Source organism: Zootermopsis nevadensis, unplaced genomic scaffold (genome assembly GCF_977971745.1).
Source record: "Zootermopsis nevadensis isolate Lab colony 2312 unplaced genomic scaffold, Znev_1.0 Znev_ptg000029l, whole genome shotgun sequence".
NCBI classification, from domain to species: Eukaryota; Metazoa; Arthropoda; class Insecta; order Blattodea; family Termopsidae; genus Zootermopsis; species Zootermopsis nevadensis.
Genome location: NW_028259161.1, coordinates 6,426,786 through 6,438,748, shown reverse-complemented (window position 1 = coordinate 6,438,748; position 11,963 = coordinate 6,426,786). Strand labels below are relative to the sequence as shown.

The 11,963-nt window shown below is 37.2% G+C and overlaps 1 protein-coding gene across 5 annotated transcripts in view; it reads left to right on the top strand.

Annotated features, from left to right (window-relative positions):
- Nucleotides 1-11,963, top strand: part of LOC110836161 (uncharacterized) — a 312,398-nt gene that overhangs the window by 16,534 nt on the left and 283,901 nt on the right. The window lies entirely within an intron of this gene.

The window sequence follows — 11,963 nt, the reverse complement described above, 5'->3', positions numbered from 1 at the left end:
GGCGATCAGGCACTTTTCTGACGAACGGTACCAGATAGATGCTTCAAGCTAGTGCTGACATCCAGTGCTTGATTCAGTGAAGTGCAACAGCGAATACCGCCATTTTCTTCCGGTGCAGTTACCGAGATAGTTAGTTGCACGTGTCTGATTTGTGCTCCAGTGATCTAATACTTTACATTTAAGTATCTGAGGTGAGTGAACTTTCTTTGAATTATATTGAATATTGACGTAGATAACCTCAGAAATCCCCGGGCTTTTATGAAACCTGAAGGTTCATTATCGTGTTCACAAAAGCTCGCCCTGTCATGAGCCACATGAATCCAGTCTAGATTACATCTTATTTCGAAAAAAAAATTCATTTGATTCTGTCCTGCATATCCTAAGGTTTCTTGTACCAATTTCCTGTACACACGTCTCGTCTCATCCATTCGTAACACTACGCAAAATAAATGCTGACCTTCGGACATAACTCGTTTGATTGTTCAGCTTTGCTACGTTTTGCGTGTTGCATTTGTGCGTCCGTTGTACTAGAATAACTGCACACGCTGTATTTCTGTGTCTAGAGATTCATGAAATTGGCTACACGAACTAGGCATACGAGTAGTGTTTGGTTGGTTACAAGATAGGAACAAGTCTGAAGTGCGTGAGTGTGCCCCAGGAGAGACCAACACAGAGATACGTGTGGAATACAAAGTTCCTCAACGCGGCTTGGTGGTCTCCTGACGGACAAGCGGTCCTCACAGCGTCATTGCCCTTCGGACTGTAAGAACGCACGAACGCTTACCGTGTACCGTTATCGTTAACGCAGATGGGTGGTTAACCTCCTTCGAATTTCAGAGGTGTCGTGATTGAGTTTCGTTCGTAGGAACTTACTGTCCTGATTGAACGTGTTCTTGGTATACCTTAGTCCGTCCATAAAATGCCTTAAAGTAGACCGTGACGAATTTTATGTACTTTTAAATTCGTAATTATTCTACGTTTTGATTATATGTTACCCACTAAGTTAAAGCAAGTGTCGTTGTGCAACACTTTATTCAGTCATCACAATATTATTGTAAAATAAAGATGGCTGTATTCTGTGTTGTAGCGCCGTGTTGTCTGGTACTTACCACCGTGAGAATATCAAATCCTACTTATTGTTATATAGTCTTACATATAAGTATTATTTAATTTTCGGTTACATATTTTATTCTGAAGGTTTCTGTCTTCTGGGTTGTTGTGCTGTGTAGTCTGATCGATTTCCACCAACGTTTCAGAGGTCATACTGCCTCCATCATCAGGGCGATGAATGTCATTTATCTGTGTCTGTCTTCAGGACTGACAGGAGAGATTGGTGTTGCTGTTCGTTACTTTTCGTTACGAACACTCATATATTGAATATAACTAATTTATAGGCGTTATCATTTATAGAAATGTATTTAAATGTATTTTATCAAATACATTGATTTTGATGATGAGATATTGGTCTGATAGGAAAATATTCTCTTATATAAAAAGACTTTATTTCAACCCTGATGATGAACGGATTATGGTCTTTGGAAATGTTGACACACAGTCAAAATACTGCACGGCGCAAAACTAAGTCATCAATTTTAATGTGTATTATTGATATAATAATTTAATAGATTTATTCATGCTATTTTGATAATACCTGAAGACTCTTTGCAAACCAAACGGCATATTTTTCTGTTCATGAATGCTGTCGTGTAAAATGTTTGTTTGAAAGCCGCTGCTCACAGAGACAGCATGAACACTGATTGATTGTCTCTTTGAACTTCGGGCACTGTTTGGGCTTCCGTTGTAACAGATTTAAAGTCCGACGAAAGAGAATGAACTCCAGCAGGCTCAGCGTTTTACATGCTAAATGATGCGAAATATTGAAGCATACAATACTTTCTGTTCACATGCAGAGTGATGCGCAACGTTTGAGGTATTTTGGAACTCGAATGCAAGCACCTGTCTGAAGTGCTTCCTCTAGTAGACGACCTGTCAGAGTGTTTCCGCTGGGAGGAGTATTGTACAAGACGAATTGAAACCTTTTATTATTCAGCTGTAATGTGCGGTGATTGTGATGTACAGACCCCTTCCCCACTACCCTGGGGAGACACTTGAAATATAAGACGTCCTTATCAATGACGGGACTGTCACTGGTATTAAATTTGAGAGTTACGAAAGAACAAAGCATACAAACGTTTATGTGCTTATGAACTTAGAATAGACCATTCGTGGCTACTTTATCTGAGTGAGTTGATGTAACGGCTGTGTCAACTTCATGATAAGGACTAGGCAGTAACAGTTCAAAGGTTAAGCTTGATTGGGCTATGTTGGGTTATGTTACGTTACGTTACGTTGAGTTATTTGGTTACGTTTTGATGGGTTAGGTAAGGTTTTAGTTAGGTTTGTGTTAATTTCGTATAGGTTATGTTAGGTTGGGACAAATTCATGACAAGGTGACGCTGATGACAACCCAAAGGTACGCTGACCAGAGGTCGTTGAAATTTCAAGGTCATTTCAATGTCATTTTTCTGACGCTTATTTCTGTCGGACAATATTGATTAACTTTTATTGCTAGGATGCCTTGTTTTATTTCACTAAATGGCGCAAATGTTGTAAATGTGTACAAATGAAATGCAGATTCATATGGTAAATATAATCTTTGTTACTACATGGACCTCATACACTGCAGGGCCAGATTTACATTTTACTACAAGTAGTATACTGTATACCAGAGGTTCCCAAACGTTTATACCTTACGCCCCCTTAAAACATTTCATAAATTTCCCGCCCCCTTTCCAGAACAAGTGCAAGCAAACAGATTTGACGTAAAATTTAGCTATGAGTATACAGCACTGTAAGACAACTAAACTATCTCAACCAAGCAAAGAATTTTAAAAGTGTTTCTCCATATTTCGTTAAAAAAAGTTTTTCATACAATCAACACCCCCCCGCCTCCCCAGGAAACCACTCGCGCCCCACCAGGGGGGGGGGGCTCCCCACACTTTTGGAACATCTGCTGTATACATATTCTGCATCAAACACGTTTAATATAATTCATGTTTCTCTTAGGCTGAAAGTTCTGCCAATAAAATCAGTTTTGAACGCCTGTTATGTATCTTTTGATGTAGATATACTTTTATTTGTATCCCATCTTTCAATGACAGTTGTAAAATTATCGAAGAGAAAAATATAATTTTATCCGCTTTAAATCTAAAAATGTATGTACATTTAAATACGAATTCTAAACACAGAAGTGACTCATACAAATTGCTGATTTAGATAGAATGGTGACGAGCTTCATAGAAACTACTTTTTAAGCCCTTCATAAAATTCGTCCTTGACATTGAGGATGAACTAGATTAAATGGGCATTATACTCTCATCGTGATTGATTTGCCTTGGCCATCAATACTCCGAAGAGACAGTTTATACATCTCTCAACAGGGGGCAGAAGCAGTCACGTAATCAACGCAAAGATTTATGACTCCTCAGATTTTGGATGAAATTTGGAAATCTGAAGGTTGCGTAAAGTATGCGTTGCGCACTTCAGTTACTAGTGTATAGAGTATATTTTTATTTAAATAACAATATTGTAGCTTGGTACTAGAGGGTAAAGTTGAGTCTAGTTCACAAATTTTTAAAATTGTAACCCATTACATAAGTGTAAACTTGCTTACGTAAATATCACAACGTCGTATGAAGCAGGAAGGTTATAATTAATAGTGCGTATAAAGCATATTTGTATGCGGGCGGTTGTGACCTGTTTTAAAAATGTGTTCCAACACTTGCCTGGAGAGGATCAGTCAGGATATCCAAAGTTCGGATTAAGGGTGGAATACGGACTTTCCGAAAAATAAGCAAGATTCATAAACCAATATACCGCGCATTTAATATAAAGGTTTTTCTGTAAGTTTTCTGCATACAAAAACTAGCATCTTAGAGTATGTTTTTGACACATTTAGGCCGAGTATTTTATTTTTGTTAGTGACGGTACCTGTAAAGTTGGCAAATCATGCAGTAACGTATTATTCGCGCGTTTTTCGTGTAATTTTTTTGCGAAATTAAGGAGTAAATTCAGTTCAGTTCAAACCGTTTATTTCACAAACGATTTTAAATTTCATTCCGTAATAAAGAGATCATTATGAACTCAGTTGAAACCTGTTCTGAATAACAGAGGTAGACCTAACGCTCTCTCTCTATCTATCTATCTATCTATCTATCTTTATCTCTTCTGACGAAAATTACAGTCAGTTTATTTTTCCCGGTTATTAACTGGAGCAAGCCAAAGTATTCCCGTTTACTTCCAGTTTCAGAACCAAAATTTCATCCTTACGTCTTGGCTTTTTCTCTCTCGTTAATTCCGACTTATATTAGTTGTAGCGGTTCCAGTCTCCTTTATTTCTTATTTCGTTTACCCACCTCGTTGAATTCTGTGTATGAAAACTCTGAGAGAGTGGATTCTTTCTGGTGCAGGAGGAATATTTATGCGCTTTATTCCGCCGGATCGGCAAATACCGAGTTTGTGACTCCCTTCCACTCAAAAGCACGTCTCTGTCTCTAAGCAACCAATGCATTGTCAGTCGAGACTGGAAGATTGAGTGAAGAGGTGTGGGGTGGGGGTGAATTCTGTATAGAAAGCTGATACCTACAACGCAACAGTTTCTTTGCAAGAAATGTTTATAAGGTGACATTAGATCCAGAGCTGTGTTATTAAAAATCGCTAAAAAGGAAGTCTGTCGAAACTGGGGACGGCATTCGGTGTATGAACTTCGACACGTCTCCTCGATGTACTTTAGACAAGCGTGGTCCAACTGGCAGACCACGAGAAAAATTCGGCCCGTGACCACTTGTAACCAGGCTATGAAATTATTTGTTAATTTGTTGGTACTTACTCAGCTCATTTCTTTTCTTTCCAATCGATACCAGGAGTCCTTTTCTAGGGGTATAGCGCGGCCGGGGTGTGATAACTAACCACATCAAGAATAGCGCCAGGTGGATTTCCTTCTCGGCCTTTAGCGAACGGGAAAATTATTCTTAGACTGAGGGAAAAGAGATGGACCACCATTCCTTGTTTAATGATATTTTTCACGATTTCTCGGTTATAACCGTATTTTAAGTATTTCTGAGCATAGTTTGACACATTGTATATAAGCATCCTGTTGGACTTTGTGTCTTTAAACCAGAAACTTCGGAAGTTGGATCTACTTAAAACTTCAGGTTACCTTTGGTCGACTCCGCTAGCTCTATGCGCGGGCTCAGCTGAGTAGTTTTTTTTTTCTACTCGTCACCCGAAGACGAAAGTAGAACCATCTACCGACGCGTTGTGGTTTAAAGCCAGCAAAATAATTATGTCTATGTATATAGTCATATTCTCAGCAAACAATTTAGTTTCATTTAAATAATAATTTATTATGCTCTTACAATTGATTATTGTTTAATCCCTCTGCTATTACAATAGTAACTACATGTTTACATTTAAATATTTGGTTCTCTCAAATTTTTGATTATTACTGTGTCGGTGAAATATTTCTTCCTAAATACGTATATTGTAATGTTTTCAGTTCGTCTCTATATGTAGGTCTATGTAACGATACAACAATAATTAATTTTATTATTATTGTGTCCTTATGTTGTAAATATCATCTGCCTATGTAGATTATAGGGAATATATAGCAACGCGAAATTATCCAGACGATTCCTAGGTAAACAGTACTATTATCTATCGCTTACATTTTAAAAATAAAAGATGAATTTAAAAATTTTATGACTGTCGCTGCTATTATTGAGCCTTGATTAAACCTCTAAACACAACCAGAATACATGATTATTTAATAGGAATAAAATTTCAAAATCCTGTTAGTTAATTTGAAAATTCTGCTTCTGCCTTGATTTATATACAGAATGTTCCGGAACTATGTACACACGATGCTGACGTATGTAATGATGGTGTGAATACATCTGTTTAGAACACTCTGTATATCTCTGGATTCTCCATAGCCAGTAATTTTGAACGGCCTGAGTGCTGCTAGGGACACACTGCAAATACATACATGAGGGTGCATATCAGATGAGCGGCAGAACGTGAACACTGAATGTAACTTTTCACTGATTTCCAACTGAAACCCAGGGTGTCCACAAGAACACTGGATCGCGCCTCTAATGTAAAAGCCCTACCGTGAATCCTATTATACCGGAAACGAAAATGACAACATGTGCATTTATAATAGACTAGCGGCATATCACTGGCTTCACTGGACACGTCTCGTTGAATATTATACAGAAAATCTATGAACCCAAAATCATCTCTGAGACTCAGACCCATGAGATTTTTCGGGTTTTAGACCTTAGTTCGTGTAATCTCCTCTACGAAACGAACAAATTTTGCCTTGGAGCCCTTTACATCTTCTGCCTAGTTTTAGAGCTACATAAGATCGAACCCAGGACAGTCTTCTGTGGTGTGGCGTTTGTTTCTTTAATCTCATTTTCGAAACAAACATCTTTGGTCCTGGTACCATTCTTCTACCATGCTTAGTTTCAGAGTTTTATCAATCGCCATCAGCGGGTATCGAAGTCATGACACTTTTCCGGAGTTTTGATCCAAATTTTGTGCGAATTGATGTATCCGTTATCGAGCTGTAAGCGGACAAACACTTTTCCCCTCATCTAACATGTATGGTTCAGAAATAAAGGTTGTTTTATGTTCAAGTAATCATTCGTTTACCTATTGAATACATTTATCCTGTCTAAAATATATTTACAAATACACGCTATGTTCTGATACCTGTACCAACTGTGAAGTTAATAATTGAGATGTACTGAAAACAAGCTGATTATAAAAACAGTTTATGACCCTCGTTAATCGTAAATCTACTTTACTGCTCTTTGCTGTATTGACACAGTTCGTTTAATGTCAAAGTGGTGTTCCTAGTTTGCTTCCTATAAATAAACTAAGTTAGTACGGTGACAAGTACAAGTAGCTGGATTCTGCTTGTGAAGAGTTAAGGATCTAACCAGTGGACGAATGGATGTAAATCTGTTGAATGTGATTTCTACCCAGTATAATTCCCATATGTATGGAGCAGGACTGTTGGAAGGTCAGTGGCATTTAAATTTCCTTTAATGTCCAATTTCTTTGTATGCTTTGATATGTGTCAGAGTACTTGTTTACTTCAAAATGAACAAATTGTATTTTAATCCTCCGGAAGGATTTGGAGCACATAAAGACACGCAGATTTCGCATTACGTCTAATAATAATTTACAGCTACTTACACATCGTAGTTGCAGTCAGAAAAAAATAGGTAGATGAGCGTCTCATTCTATAATTTCCACAGAAAATTCTCATTGTGGTTACCCCTGTCGAGTTTTGTTCTGTTCTTTTCTTCCTGTCTCCGGCTTTGTCTCCCTGAGTTAACAGAAAACAAAGTTTTCGCACGCCTGTGGGAAGAAAAAAATTTGCTTTAAAAAAAACTTTGTGATTTTCTTTCCTTAGATCTTGGTCGTGACAAAATAGTCATTCCCCTTCCACGCGTCTCTCCCTTCCTACCTTCCCCACCCAGAAAACTCCATTACTGTACTCGTAGGCTTATTTTCTTGGTCGGAATCTAGTTTCATAATATTAGTTAGCAAAATGCCAAAGGGAAAAAATAGACCTTTGTAATCTTCTGGCTGTATAGGTTTCAGATTGATGTGTTTAAAAGACGACCTTTTTTTCTGGCGACTCTGGTTTATTTTTTTTTGTGTGTAATATCAAAGGGAAAGTTACAAAATATTTTAAGTACGTCAGGATTCTTCTGTCTTCTGACGAGGTTTCGTGAAACCCATTTTATTTTGCATAGATAAGTAATTGAAGGAACGATTCAGCTCAAAAAGGGTAAAATGTCTGTGCTCTTTCCTTAAGATATTTAAATTAAAACCAAATTACTCTCTTTTGTATTGAGCGTCAGAGTCAGTATTTTGCGAGAAATGCTAAATTGTTGGAACTTTGCTTCTAAAGAAGGTTCCATCAGTTCGATAAACATTCAGAACATAAACCCGGAAGAAGACTTTTAAAGGTGTGGCTTGAAACAGAATATGAAATGTAAAATGTAACTTAAGACCAAAACGGGTAAGGTTAGAAAGATGAAAGGTGAAGTGCAAGACAATGCCATTACTCTGAAGAGCCCTAAAAAGTTATCTTAACTGGCACTAAACATGATCCTGAAGACAAAACGGACTTAATCATATTCTATGGATCCCTGTGATCAGGGAAGGATTTAGGATGAGGCGATTCACACTATCGCCTTCGACGTAGCCCTTGGTTTCTGCATGGTTTCATAATTTATAACGAGGCAAAACTTGAGAAAAATACGCAATTTTTTAACATTTTTAAAAGTGACTTGTTTTTAGAAGTTGTGTCCAGGCATTTTATATGTTATCGTATTATTTGATTTTAATGTTGTCCACCTCACAAACGGCTTCAATCTCCACGAAAATTAACTGGGGTTAAAAGTTTTTTTTTTCAAATTTCAATTAGGATATTAGCTATGAGATAAGGTGGCAATCTCATTTTCTAAATTTTGAAGACTTATGAGGCATCCCTATGACGACAACATAGGCATACTTCACTCTCATCCACTGCTCGTGTTGTACGTTCATAATTTCTGGAGAATACGTAGAGTAAATTTAATTCCTATTGCTTGCATGTTTATTTTATCATCATCATCTGTGGTGTTTCGGCCCGTTTTCGGGCCATGACCTCCCTATGTTTATTGTATAACAGATTTTATTACAATTACGATTTACAGCGTGATGTCACATAGGCTAATAATTCATGCAAATATAATTCAAGTGAGATTTGAGGTTCTCACGGCGTCGGGTATGAATATAGCTATGTTGTAGGTTGTTGAGCCGTGTGGTATGGTAGACGTTTATCGACGTTACAGCCCAGAAGAAAGGCCTCTTCATCACTAATATCGTTTTGCTTGAAAGTTATCGTAATGCACTCGCCCTTTTGTTGAAGCTTTCCCAGAAAATGATTCTTGTAGTCAATACGGATTTCTACTTCCATGAAATTTACGTCACACTGTAACATGAATAGATTTTAACGGTCCCGGGGGCGGAGAATTCATGACAAGTGAATATCCGTGAGATAGCGTGGGACATGCCCATTGTTAATGTATTATTCTCCATCAAAACTTCCAAGAATTTTATTTCGTGTTCAGAAACTCTCAGACATTTCAGCAACTTATTGAGTAATGTTTACTTATATTTATATTGGCTGTGAATGTCACTGCTGACGTCATAACCAAATCCCGTAATCGTTCTTTATCTCGTAAAGTGACTCCATGGTGCACACCCACTTTGAGCATATCATTAAGATATTGTTTGTCGATGTTGGTCTTCTGGGTTGTGATGCCGTGTGGTCTTGTAGGTAGTAACTTTTGCCTCGAAGATGGAGGCTGTTGGTATCCACCTAAAAGTTCACACGACTGAGTTCTGTGGTCCTTCATTAAATTATATTCAGTTTAAGTACAGGCCAACAGATGAATTAATGTGAGATTGGAAACGGATACGAATGCGAGTTTGATACGTCATCTGTTTGTTACGGCGAATATGATGATTCCAGCATGTTCCTCAACCTGAAATTTTGCCAAGGGAATTATAAGTGAAACAACGAAATGTCACGTTTCGGGTAAGAAATTAAACCCATCTTGAAGAAAAAGTAGCGACAGTAGTGACGTGGAATTATTCAATTCCCCATTGAATTTCAAATTCCAGACATTATTACAGAGCCATGAATTGCCTGGATATTAGTTTTGCGTGCCGGTTTTATATGAGTTTTTCCAAGCACAGATTGTGGGGAGAAGAGTCCAGTAGCGGCCGTGAATTGCAGGAGTGAAATTCAATATCGATATCAATTTTTCTCACAGCGAAATTCATAAAAAGTATTTCTGCCTCAATGACAGGTCTTATTACTATTCTACTTATGACTGATTTTGGCTCATTAATTAAGTTTCTCGACCGAAAGATATGTCATTAAGTGAAACAAGAAGTTCTATGAAGAAATAATACTCGAACTTTCCTTCAAATGCTTCCTTTTATGTGGAATGCTAGCAGAGATTGTCCATTCCTGCACGCGATTTTTAATAATACTGATTCCCATTACATTAAATCCGTCAGAAAAAAACAGAGCGTTTGTCACCGTCTCTATGCTTGTAATTACAACGCATAAATTTTCATACAAAATTTCCACAGTTATAATCAATCTCCGTATTTTTGCATGTCTAACTCAATGGTTCAGTGGTTATCTTCATCAGTTGGAACGCTGAATGTAAGATAGATTTCACACTGCAATAGTTCATGGGAAGTGATCACATGGAAGACCTAAGATAATATTAAAATATATCGTATAGAAAAGATCATGATGGTATAATCAGAAGTCAGCCGACTCACTGTGGGGTCTAATTACGGATTTTGCGAACACATTCTGGGCCTGTAAAGAGGGAAATTTCTTGTCCAGCTTAATACTGTCAGCTTTACAAGGAGTAATTTATTTTCTGATAAAAGGGCTATCCAGTGATAAACTGTCGTAAATACGTACAGGCGTAAGCAACTGAGAAGGCACTTTTCGTGTTTGTAACAGGTAAAATTCTTGCTTTGATCAAGAGCAATTATGTGAGCTGTGTAGGATTGGAGGTAAATACCCAGGCGTACTCAACATTCGTGGGCTGCTAGATGGAACTAGGTCTTCGGGCTCACTCTTAGGTTACTCTTCTCCCCACAGATGATAAATGCCTGAGCCCCACAGCTGATATCCACTTCCCAACGAAGAAAAAGTTTTTGCTGTTGCCAGGAATCGAAATTCGGCCTTCTGTCTCGTAGCCATCATATTTTTCCTGGCAGTTTTTATCTGGCTAAAATTTTTATTTTAAAAAGCCTCGTTATTCTCGCATGTATACATGGCACGGACTTGTACAGTGGCTATCGAGTGTCTATCGTATCTTCTCTTTTGTGTGCATTAGAACAGCCAGTTTGTTAACACCCTTTATGGTCAGTGGAGATTTTTCTCGTGGTCTTGACAAGACAAGAGATGTGTTTGCATTAAACATTATCATGAGTGACACTTCAGTGGATGGTGGTTAATTACGTTCCAACAGTGCTGTCAGTGTGCAAGATGTATGCTAATGGGAGTGATTGACAACAGAGTGTGTTTTATGTCTATAACAGAATTTGCTAGAAATTGTCATGGAGAAGTATGGTATGTTTTGAAAAACTTATTTTGAGCGAGATATAGAAGAGGACACGTACATGAAATTCACTTACATCATGAAGATGAACGAAAACTTTATCACAACGCGCCTATATGAACTATTTGCCATATATTATTGAAATCCTGACGATTCTCTGAATGTCCTTCATAAGACAAACCATTTTCTAGAATCTTCATAAAATGGTGACGTATAGACTCTCCAAGAAAGCTGTATGAGTACATGTTTATTGCTATTATTGTTTAGTGTCTGTTAGAAATGAGCGTCTTACAACAGACACCTACTAATTTACTTGTATGATGTTATAGAGTACGAATTATGTTAATGTGGTTCTATGTACAATACAAGTATTGTAATTGTAATGGGTAATATATAACAAAAATATTAACTTATGTAGGAAGTATCTATTTTTACTGACTTTTTAAATGAATGTATGTAGTATTTGGTGTCTGTAAATGTTTCACACTGCTATGAATTTTCTTTGGTATAACTTCAACGAAATAATTATTGACACTACGTAGGTATCCTGTGTGTTTCAGTGCTAAATTAGTTTTTTGCCTATATTTTATTTATTTGTGGGGTGGGACTTTTATTATTCTACTTTGTTTTGTACAGAAATTTCTCAGATAGTTCGTCTTTATTTCATGTTAGGGTCATTTTGGTTTGTTATTATTATTAAATTGGATTATTGTTATTATTATTGAACTGCTTTATAATTAT